This window comes from Falco cherrug, chromosome 3 (genome assembly GCF_023634085.1).
Source record: "Falco cherrug isolate bFalChe1 chromosome 3, bFalChe1.pri, whole genome shotgun sequence".
Classification (NCBI taxonomy): Eukaryota; Metazoa; Chordata; class Aves; order Falconiformes; family Falconidae; genus Falco; species Falco cherrug.
The window spans coordinates 59306822-59319096 of NC_073699.1; the positions used below are offsets into that span (position 1 = coordinate 59306822).

The following is a 12275-nucleotide window of genomic DNA, read 5'->3' on the forward strand; positions in this document are numbered from 1 at the left end:
GGAGAGAACTGACAACTCATATGGTGAAATTGTAAAGAGAAACAGCAAACGTTCTTTTAGCAAGTCAAAACAAATCCTCAGTTTCCTGGAGTCACGCAGCACATACTGTACAACTCTGGAGAAGCAGAGTGTGCAAGTCATAAAAGAACCCCAGGCACTTCATTACTGGAAATGATGTAAGCTCCTGCCGCTCCTCTGCAGAAACGACAACAAAACAATGCTCAGGCTGCTGCCGCTGTCAGAGGCAGCTGCACTCGAAATGTTGTAGCTGGCTGAGCCCTCCAAATGGCTGAAGCACAACAACGAAAGGGATTCGGTGCATCAGTTTTTATCCGGGTGCTTTCAAGAACCTGGCAACTTGTGACACAGCAACCTGAAGGATCTGCCAGCTATTCAAGTGGCTATGGTATTTTAAATGTTAAGCTGCTTGAGAAACAAAATGTGTTCTTCCCAAGAAAAATGACAAAATGCTGGCACTTTCCCTGTGTAGCCAAGAGAGCCTGAGCATTCAGTTGGTGTGGGAAGAGCACATCAACGTGCTCTGTCCCTGCGGGCAAAGGGGAAGCTCATCCATCCATCTCTCCTGCAGCAGAGTTGGTCTGCCCGGTAGCAGGACTCTGAAAGAGAAGACTACAGGATCATGGGATGCATAAAAGAGATGGAGAAATCCTCACTTCACACAGAGGGAACTTTCAAGGGGTTTTGCACATGAAAGTTAGTTTAATACCCATCAGGAAGTGAATTTAAAGGGCTGTATAAATTCTCTGATAAATACATTCTTGGACATGGATCAAGGAACAAAGTTCTTTATGGAAACTGATCTGACTGGAGAGTCAAGTCAAAGTAGTCTCATTTTTCATTAATATTGTTTAGACATGGAGTTTGGAGTTAATCAGAAATGTCTTTTTCTGAATAGCAAATGTGTATATGAACCCTCAGTTTGTCACAGTATAGACTAGCTTTTCATATTATTTTTCAGAGCACAAATGCTGCTGGAGCGGGTATATATTCCTCTCCTGCGGCATATACAAGGTTTAATCCAGAAACTAGTTAAGTCATGTGCAAGAATCTTCTGACTCCCAAAGCACCTTGAATCAGGCCCACTGTTTCCAGCTGTATCAATCCACCAAGTAATGCTCTCCTTTTCCTTTTGATCTTTATCCTGTTTCTGTGGCCTGCCTTCAGGTTACAGTTTAATCCCAAATACCTATGGAAAAGCACTTTCTCCAGATTAACAAAAAAAAAGTCATGGTGTTTGTCCTCCTAGCCAGTATTTCCAAACAACTAGCTCATGGGACAGGAATTTGGAACAGGGAGTGTCAACCACCCAGTTCAGAGGGAAGTCTAATGATAAAAAAACATAATCCCAGATTGCATAATAATAAAGGCTTGAATTTGAATGTTTCATTGTAAGATCACTTCAGTTGTTTAAACATGCTCACTAGGGAGATGAGCCCTTGGGAACAAACATCAGCATGCAAACACAAATTTTTCGTTCAGTGAATGGGTGCTCAGGAGAACCCCAAGGCAGAGTAATATTTGTGAAGAGATCAAATTCATGCAGTACTTTGAACAGTTCAAGTGATGAGGTATGTGAGCAATATCTTTCTAATTTGGCAGTCTCATATAAACTTGGTTAACAAATACAAGAGTAAATGAAAGTGCAAATTTAAAGTTAATTAACGTAATGGTGTTTCTCTTGAGAAAGAGGAATAATTCCACAGTTTGAAAGGAGCAGCAAAAGGCACAACTTGTGTACAACTAAGTATGCAGGTACAAGGCAGTTCTTCTACCCTGCACAGACGGACCTTAGTCTGATTCACTGTCTGTTAAACAGATGTGTTAACAGCAGTGCCCTTGCATTTCACACAACCGCAACACAAAACACGGATGTAGGCACATCTCACAACTGCAGCCCCAGAGCACCCCATACAGAGGTGCCGTGCTTGATTTGGCTTGTTAGACTTACATAGAGCTGTTATTCTCTTTACCATGCACTTATTTCCTTAATTTGTTGAGGTCTGGGGGGAAACGCTTGGAAATTGGGTTTCAGATCCTGTATTGTTGTTTTTATGTGCAAAACATTGATATGAAAAGAGACTATGCATTTTCTTAATAAAAAACTGCTTTCATGTAGCAGATGGCTTCTGAGGATGTAGAGATTTACTATTACCAAACTGAAATAAAGATTTTTATAAGAATTTAAACTGCCCAAGGGAATACTACCAGTGTGAGCTATGGATGTCATTATCCCATATGAGAACTACTAAAAATCTATGTACCACACCATCAGGAGTTCTGCCAAGGCCATGCTTTTTCCATACTCCCACCACTGCCAAGTCAGATATGTTATCTGACGAAAGCCCAGGTTACACTGGGTTAGGAAACAGGCATAACTGATAACTAAAATCCTGCAGAAATCCATACAAAGTATCTAAACTATCTTTACTGCACAAAATAGCACCACAGATTTAATATCCCATGTACTCTGAGGTCTAAAAGCCAGTGCTGGTAACCTTTTCATAAGGCTGGAAATTTTTCTTTGCAAGTAAGGTGCCTTCAGCTTCCTAGCTGGATACAGTAAAGGACCTCTTGAAACCTAGGAGAGGCGTGAGTGCATATGGCTCACCCTTCATCTCAAACGGATCGAGTTAGAAAATCTGCATGTGCATAGTCAGGGGATGACAGGTGAATATTTGTTCAGCAGAATTTTTTTTCTTTGAATGTCTGCTGCTGGAAGCTGCTGATGCCAGTCAGAAGTTTAATTGCTATCCCAGGGAAGCTGAATTAGTGTACAGAGAGCAGCTGAGACAGCCAAAGGTGTTGGCTAAATGCAGTTTATCACTAGGATATCACCACAAATTATGGATGCACGAACAAAATTCAGTGCATTGTAGACTTCCTATGAGACACACTGCACTCCCTGTACTATATAGCCGTAGCTTTACTTCTCTATACATAAAAACTACCAGTACATTAACAGCGCACAACTTAAGCAGTTCAACTCATGTGGCCTCAAAGCCAAGAAGCCTATAAGCAACTGAAACTCTAGAAAATTCACATAAACTGAAAGTCATTACCCAAAACAGATTGTTGCTAGGATGGCTTATAATACTTTACTCCTAAAAGCTGTGATCTTTACCGTTGTCAAAAAATTAGGGCTCGGCTTTATCTCTTCTGAAGACACAGATAAATAGGTAAGATTATGACCATGTGCAGTCCCTAGATTTAACTACAGCTAATGCCTATGAACTGCCTTGCCTTTCTGCCTGGAGCAAGCAGCTGGAGGGGACAGCAGTACTATTTCTTTCTGCCATTCCTTTGCCAGCAGCTGTCTCCATGAGATCAAACTGCACCACACCTGTGGAGGTGATGCTTTACGGAGGGGTTCGATCCCAGACATTGGCCCATGGGAAGTGACGAAGCTATATACCCACAGACATATGAACAGTTGCTCAAACTGAAATTCAGTCAGGCTGAGATGGAAGTCAGAAGTGAAACTATTTTGGCCTTGTCCTTAAACTCTGGCTACCAACAAAGCACCTGGAAAAACAACAACAAGAACTGCAGGGATGAGGATGTGAGTCTGTCCTGGACAGATGCTTTCCAAGAGCTTTGAAGATTCAAACTGCTTTAAAACAGTCATGGTAGAAGGTATCTGATACCGAACATCAACCTCTACATTCAATGAAGCATGTTGAAGAAGAGTGAAACAAAAGAGAGAAAAACAATACAGCACTGTGGCCTTTTTTAGTTAGCATGTGAATTATTTACCATCTCTTTTGATCTGTACAGTATTTTTTTTCTGAGCAAATCAGGGGAACACTTCTTGATCTATAGCTTAAACTAAGCCTAGCGAACCATTCAAATACTTTCTGCACTTAAATACTTCACCAAATATTTCATACTTCCCCCCCCCCCCCCCCCCCATTTTGGAGCAGTCACGGAAAACAGGAGACACAGTATAATTTTAGGTTAAAAAAAAGTAGATTTAAAAATATTTTATGTTTCAGAACTTACATGTCATAAAATCACCATGGTATGAAATTAATAAGCTTTCTGAATATCAACACATTAATCTTATAAAAGGCATTTATGGAAAACAGAGGAAACCTTGTGAAATATGGTAGTTTTATCCCACTTAGACTAAGAGTATGTAACAGTAAATAAATGTAATAATATGCAGCTTGATGAAATCAGATCCTTTTCCCATATATTTTCCAGGAAGCAACTTCACTGGCACTTTGATATTACACTTTGTTATGTGTACTGCAGCACTCTCAAATTCAAAAATTTGCATCTTTTTCCCTCTGGCAATACTGTTAATAAAACAAAATGGGAATTATTTTTTTAATGTGGAGTTGTGCTAACCAAATACAGACACATATATGTAAGCAGCTATTTAAGTAAAAACACAGTGCAAGAAACAAAGCCTGGATTTTCAGAAACACAGGGGGTTGAACTCCCAGCAAATATTTAGATACCTTAGATAGGAAGATGTATTTAATAAGTTTCAAATCCAAGCACAGTCTGAAAAACTAATCCCTTATTTTTTTGCCTACTGAGGAATGGTTGACTGTAAAGACTTTAGCTATAAATGCACATTGCAAGTTCTTGGAGCTCATTGCTTGTAAACCTGTCTCCTATTTACATTTCTGAATTGGATCTGGATTCTTGAAAACCTGACCTGAACTGTGAATACACAACCTAATTTCCAGACTATAACAGTAGTTCTTTCAACATGCCAAAAGTGAGTGTGCCACAGTGGAGCCCACACTTGACACTCTGTTTGGGCGTGTTACTGTAGGTGTTGTTCCTTGAAATTATCATATAATATTTGTACCTGCTGGTGCTGGACATATTAATATACTCTTGCAAGTTTTCCCTTCAGTTCAGATGGACTATTTAATATCTGAGCAGCCAATACATAGGAGACTTAAACCCTATAAAATGTGGAGATACATTAGGGTGGATGTGTGGTCAGAACTAAGCCCACATGTTACTAAAGCTCTCCTGAAGCAAGTACTGTGGGTCATACCATTCTTCACAGTTTGTTAAGAAGCGCTGCCTTTTGTTCTTCCTGAGCCTTTGCTGCCAATCTCTCATTCTCCTGTGGTGGCAATGCAGCTGAGTGATGATAAAGCAAGTTTAGCAGTCAGTCATTTTAGGAGAAGCTTGTCATAAATTTGGTGGAGAAATTGCATGTTGAAATTGTACAGCTTTTGTCACATAGGTGGTGGACTAGAGAATAATTAGGACTCTCCTCTTGTAAATATGTGAATCCCAGAAACTAACCTGTGAACTTAGAGGAGACTTAAGCAAGCCAATTATCTCTGAGTAATCTGACCATGTGACGTTTAAGTTAGCTAGATATTAATGTAGTTGGACATCACTGTTCTTGACGTTACTGCAAGGATTGTCTTTTTAAGCTCTTCACTGCAACTATCTTTCAAAAGGCAATATTTGGATGAGTTATTGACATTTCAAAGTGTGATTTCTTTGTAAGAAAAATAAAAGAGACTGTAAAAGTTGTTCCCTCTTCCTCAATCTGGAAATGTACCTTTTTTCTTTGCTGCTGCTGTTAGCAAGAAAACAAGCTTCTGCTGGTTTTTACTCCCAGTGGTTTTCTGAACACTTAAACTTAAGGTAAGGTAAGCAGAATTCTGTATCATTGCACACACTGGTATCAAGCTGGTCTCACAGAATTTTATTAGTGATGCTTCTAGATTGGCTTAGAAATAAATTAGTTTAAATTGCTAGAAACTCACTCCTAATGTGGACACATTTAGAAGTGGATATGACTGATAAGGTCTTTTTTTAAACTTAAATGGAAATGCAGTGGAAATAAGAGCGATTCCCTCAAAGAGTTTGTTCCAATTGACTGTATCAGTTCAATGATTTTAAACTGATTTCCTTTTATGCCATGCTGTGCAAACAAGCTGTACATTGTTATCAGTTGCATTCATTTGAATCCACTGAAAACTGTACAGGTACAATTTAACCCAATAACAATTTTGAAGTTTAAGAGCCCTCTTTAACTTTCTGGGTCGAAATCAGTTCTCAGGGTTGTTCTATTTGAGTTCGTTTGTGCCTGCATGGTTTGGTTACTTTTATATCTGGAAATTTTTAAAAGCTACAATAAAACACAGAGCACAGTGAGAAGCATTGTTACTAACAAACTTTTCAAAGCTGACCCACACTGGGAAAGTTCTGCACTATGAGACAGTTATATTCCTCCAGTCATTAGGGGACTGGTATACACAGCAAATACAGAAATGTAGGTACACCAGTTTTGCATGTTATTCAAACCTAAGGCTGTTCAGAAGTTTTTCAGTTTTGACATAGACTATTCAAATGTGTTTAATACAACCTTTGTGAGATGGAATTTACTGTTTTTGGTACAGTAGCCACCTACTTTATTAAGCAAACTACCTCATGATGCTGATGAGTACAGGCTGTGATTCCTCACAGCAGAAAGCACTTTGTCACCTGATCCAGCAAAGGACTCGGATATCCTTAAAGTCTTGAAAGAAAGTATGTACTTTAGCTTTTCTGCTCAGTCCCCAGTGACATGAAGGCTTTACTGCTTTCATATAATCTCAAAAGTCTACCTTTCAATTTGTTTTGAGAATCTTATTTTATGCTACTTGATATCTAAGATTATATTAAATAGTTTGGCTAAGAGTTAAAAGTTATTCAAATGACAGCAATGATGAAGGGCTGCTGTGTTTCAATCAGATATATGTTGGGAAGAAAGTCAAATGCCAAAGACAAGAAAATAAAAGCCAATACAAACTAGAAGAAGAATGTGATTGATAAAAACAACATGAACAACTTTTTAGCTACTATAAATTGCTATGAAGCACCACAAGAATTGACATATATAATCTTTCTACCAGCTTCAATGTAGTTCACTGTAACTCAGAAGAGCTATGCAGGTAAAACACCACATTATATTATTCTTATAGATAATTACTAATAAACATAAATTTAGAAAACCAGCATTCAGGAAGGAAAGTATCATGTGGGTATTGAGCAAGAACATCTGTTCAGTGTGAAGTACTGACTTGTTTTTAAGCAGCCAGTACTGCATTTTTCAGTGTGCTTAATGCTTTTGGGGTGTTCCTAGCCCAAGCAGGAATATCTAAAACAAACAAGTTGTTCTTGTGTGTTTCCTAAAAAAACCAAAACCAAACCAAAAGCAAATGCAAGAACAGCAGGAAGAAGGAAGGGAAGAATGAAAATTATGACTAAATCCATGCTCCAGGCTGAAGAGTGACTTGTCACCTGAGAGAGAATTATGACCCAGCTCAAAAGTTCTGCCTCCCTGATAAGGTTATCAGATGACCTGTTAAAAGTCACCTGTCAGGGCAGATCCTCTAGCGCCGTGGGGGAAAATCCAATCCCTTCTCAAATGAGAAGGAAATGTAGACAAAGGGTTTACACAAGAAATTATAATTATCTTTGATCTAATTTCAGGTAAAATAGCAAAACTGACTCAAGCTTGAAGACGTTAACTTTTTTCAAAATGTAGAAAAAAATGAATTGCTTGGTGACGAAGGCATATGGAAAATGTGTATGAAACACATTCTGTCTTGAAAGGAATGAAAATCTACATCAAACCCTGATTTCCCATTTACATTCAAATTAACAATTTTCAGCCTTGCTCAGTGACAGGTTGGAGGTCACTGTGAGTGACCTAATCTTTTTATCTATTTGCTTGTGTCTATGACAAGAGTCCTAGTTAATAATGCAACAGATCAGCTGAAAATACTGGTTTGGTGTGAGAAATTCCTAATGATCAGCCTGCCTGTCCTGAGTACAAAAAATATTGACACCTCACTCACGGTCACCACAGTTTACAGATAAAAGCATTTAAACAAATCTGGACACAAGAATCACTTCTTGTTGGGAGACCCGAACTAGCAAGAGGACATCACCAGTTCCCAGAAGACATTTAGACAAAGGAAGATGGTAGCCCTGGCACACATGAAAGAGGACGGACCAGTCTTGTGTTACTTTTAAGTGAGTTATTCTCATTTCTTTCCACATATTTCTCCATTCATTAAAAAAATGCCTGTAAAAGAGGCCTTGAAGAAATTCAGTTTCAAAGTTTGTAGGAGTTGTCAGATACAAACTCCTGTAACTTCCTTGGAGACATCAGCTGCGTGTCTGATGATAGTCCAACAGCTTTTATTTCCTTCTTTTTTTTTTGTTTGTTTCTCTTTTATTTAAAAAAAATCAGTTTAGTACAGGTGGAAATTTTAAAACTTGCCAACATGATCCTGAAACTCTGATGGCTGAATTCACATAATCATTCCAGTGGCTAAAATCAGAGGTTTATTTTACATAATTTCCACAAGGACAAGAAGCATTGTCACAGAAAAAACCAATCTGAATAAACTTTTCTCTCCCCAATTCACATATTATTTATTTTCCACTTAGAATTTTATTTAGCCAGAGATTTTGGAATTAGTGCTTATGCTCTCAGCCTGAGATAAACCTCCCTTTTCTCTAACCCCTAGACAGCAAAATAATATTAGCGTTTCTCACATTTACATAATTATTAAAAATGAATGATGCATTTTATACTGGCTTAGTTAAAAGCTAAACCCAGACATTTTCTGCTGGCTGAGTTAAAAGGTAGACCCAGGCCATCTATTTAATACATAAGAAGAGAAAGAAAACTCACCCAAACGAATTTTGACACTTGAAAGTAAGACCTTTTGAATCTCTAGACTACAGGAATTCTTTCTGAATATCACAAGGCCAATACAAAATCTTTGCAAATGCCAGGAAAGTGAATCCTACAAGTCCGTACAATTTCACATGCACATAGCAAATCTTCCACACCTCTAAGTCTATGAGATGCAGGAAAGATAAATCCTTAACCAATGCTCCAATTTTTGAGTTCTCTTCCTACCATTTTCTGCCCCAGCCTGAAACTTCCTCTTCTTAGTCACTCCTCTAATATGACCCCTTTGTCACACACACCTACTTCTCCTACAAACATGGTGTTTCTTTTGGAACAAAAATCTGTCTGAGACTTTGCTGGCTCACGGTGAACCAGACGGTAACCCAAACTTCTGACTGAAGACGCTCCCACAGGCTTACAGGATGTGAAAGAAAGGGTTAGAGTCAGGTCTGGATCCTCTTGTCCACATTGGTCATAAAATATTTAAAAATAAATAAATAAATACACTAATACAGATAGCTGTGAACATTTGATGAAAACAAGGATGCTCAGGAGAGCAACATGCAACCGGGTTCAGCTCAGGCTGTTCAGTTCAGCTCTGCTTTGCTTGAAAACCTTTACATGACCTCAATTTCTGTTTGCACGGATGTTTAAAGAATGTCTGTCTTAATACCAGCACCTTTATCTGCCTGGTTAACATTGCTGAGAACATGTGGTTTTTCATTATTTGTTATTCTCATCAAATTACAGAGTCTGAACAGTATCACTGTCAAATGCCAATCACCCAGCACAAAAAGCAAATAATTAAAATGGACAGATGATGAATAATCCACAGGCCAGGGTCTGCTTTTCATAAATTGTCTGTTATCAAATGATAAACAAATACATCTGTAATAATGAGGACTGTTCATAAACAACTTGGGAACTGGCAAAAATTATAAATTCAAGATTAAAATCAGTTCCAGTGAGTAAATCAGTCAGCTCTTTTTACCAACAATATTAATATAATTTACTTTTTATCACGGGGGATCTAAGAAGATATACAGACTGTGCGTAGCTGTAGGTCACAGCAGCAGCATCCACGGCTGCACTGCGCCTAGCTGAGAGGACAGTTTGAGGCTAGTTGGACGTTTTCCAGAAAAGTTATTACTTTGGAGTAATTATGCATTTTTATGCATAATTACTCCATACATTTATGCACCCCCACTTTTTATTTGGGGTTAAGCATACCCAGATGAAGAGTTATTTTGGAATGACCACGGTACTTCTGGACAATTTCCAGATTTAGGGAGACTTTGCTGCAGAGAGGAGGGCAGCACGCTGAGCCAGCAGTCTCCTCCTGTCACCTTTGTATTCTTCCAAGTCTGTCAAATTGCTGGCACGTCTGATTCTCTTCAGCCTTTAAAGACTAAAAAGGGCAATATTCAAGGTATTGGCTGAATTGGGTGAAGAAAAGAGCAACAAAATGTGTGTGTGAACTTGCCTCTGTCTAAGATTTCTCAGGGCACAGACTTCCCTACCTTCAGAATGGTTACAAAAAGCACAAACAGTTAGATTTCAATAATTTGAAAGGCAGCTTATTACATCCACAATGTCATTGTTTTCCATATAAAATTACTGTTTAATCCATGTACACCAGAAGTGAAATGTACTTATAAAATGAAAAGGAACTTTCTTAACAGTTCTCCTGAACTTGGCACTTAGGACTGTGGATGAGTCATATTTTCCTTGTTATCCCATTCAGTTGACTTTTCTATATGTCTTGAATGTGCTATGTATTAACAGCCAAGTAGGCCACCACAGCAGTTTTCTTTGAGATTGGGAACCTGCTGATTTGACCTGTTTATCAAGAGAAAAGTGTCATCTCAACAGGACAAGATTGCTTTGTATTTTTCCTCCCTATTTTCCTCTTGTGAACAATTTCTTTTTAACCCCCTAGAGCCAAGCAAAAAGCCACTGGTCTAGAGGATCCCCCCCACCATTTATCTTCTTTTCTAATATTTGTCTATCATTCAAGAAAAAAATACAGGAACTTTTTTTTTTTTTTTTAATATAAAAATCTAAATCGTGAGTTTGAAAAAGCATACCCTTATTGTTCTTTATGTATGTCTGTGAGGGACTCTTTGTGTCTATTTTTAAGCACAAGCAGTGGAATTTAGACTCTTAAAAGGGAAAATAAATGTATTTATGAACAACCCTATAATGATAAAGGGAAAAGTGCAAGACCTGTCATGACAGAAAGGAGAAGACAATAACTTCAAACCTTGCCATGTTCACACAACAGAATGGACTTCAGCTCTGTTGAGTGTGTTAGAGTACTTCAGGCTGGAAGGCACTATTCACTCTAATTTAAGTTAGTATTACAGTCAAAGAGCTTTCAGTTTTAAAAGCATCCTAAGCTGCTCTGAAATGTTCCAGAGCTTTGTTTTCATCACTTCCACTGCTACAAGTTAAAAGTAAGACCTCCTAGATCATTGTATTAGCCTCACTAAGGAAAACTGAGTCAATGGTACTTCCTCCTCCCCCATAAATTACATGTTGTCAAAAGAAAAACTGTGTTTAAAAGGCTACATTTCACATTCTTCAGGGTTCTGCATGCCACTTGGTCAAGAACTGAGCTTTCCATGACCTTCCACAGCCTGCCATGTGTGAAATTCATCCTACGTGACAATTTTAACATCAGTTACATCATTAACACATGTTCCTGTCTGCACAATGTTTTTTTGCACTTTGCCAGATGAGGCAGAGGCAAGATGAACTGTGACTGTGCACATGCAATTTTCCAATAAAAACAATATGGACATTATTATTCTTGGAAATACATTCAGAAAATTTTACTCTACGTTGTATAACATGCTTTTGGGTGACAGGTAAGCAAGGCACTGGGAATGTATGTTGAGTAAGAAAGAGGAGTCTATGAGTACAATAAATACCTGTGTGCACGTACTTGTCTACTTGTCTGAACACACAAATACAACTACCCATGCATGCACATACAGAATTATGTTAATCTTGACCTCTGCCTTTGCGTTTTGCTTTCGTTCCCATTTTATACGATGCAACAAATTTCAAGGTGTGCTTTAGTGTCTTTGGTTTCTTACAGGATGCTCCTTTTGGGTAGCATTTGACATACCTTGGCATATGACACTGGGAGGGATTATTTGGTCTATCCACAGCTTCCATGCAATCATATTAAATCCCAAAGTATCTCGTAGCACTAACCATTCTGACACAAACCATAAACCATCCCAAAACTACATGAAAACACATAGAACTTGCAGTAAATAAAAGGCTGAAACCTCAAAAGTGAAATGCTATGGGAAGAGAGCAGAACATCAAGGGCTCAGCCAGTGTCATGGGCCCTTCTAGGTAAGGGTGAAGGTGTCCAAGTGAGCCTTTCCTACAGATAAATTATTTTATTTGACACCACAGATTAAAGCTAAGAGGTTGGTGTGCCCAGCATTAACTGGTTTGGCAGCTTAGTTCACTGCCAGTTCTTCGCTTCACAGAACAGCATATAAAGAGATATTCGGAAATGTGTTTTCTGGAAACAGTTTTCTTCAGCTTTAAGGTAAGCGTA

The 12275-nt window shown here is 38.4% G+C and overlaps 1 protein-coding gene across 2 annotated transcripts in view; it reads right to left on the reverse strand.

The window, feature by feature from the left end:
* DLGAP1 (DLG associated protein 1) overlaps positions 1–12275 on the reverse strand; it is a 429900-nt gene that overhangs the window by 32805 nt on the left and 384820 nt on the right. The window lies entirely within an intron of this gene.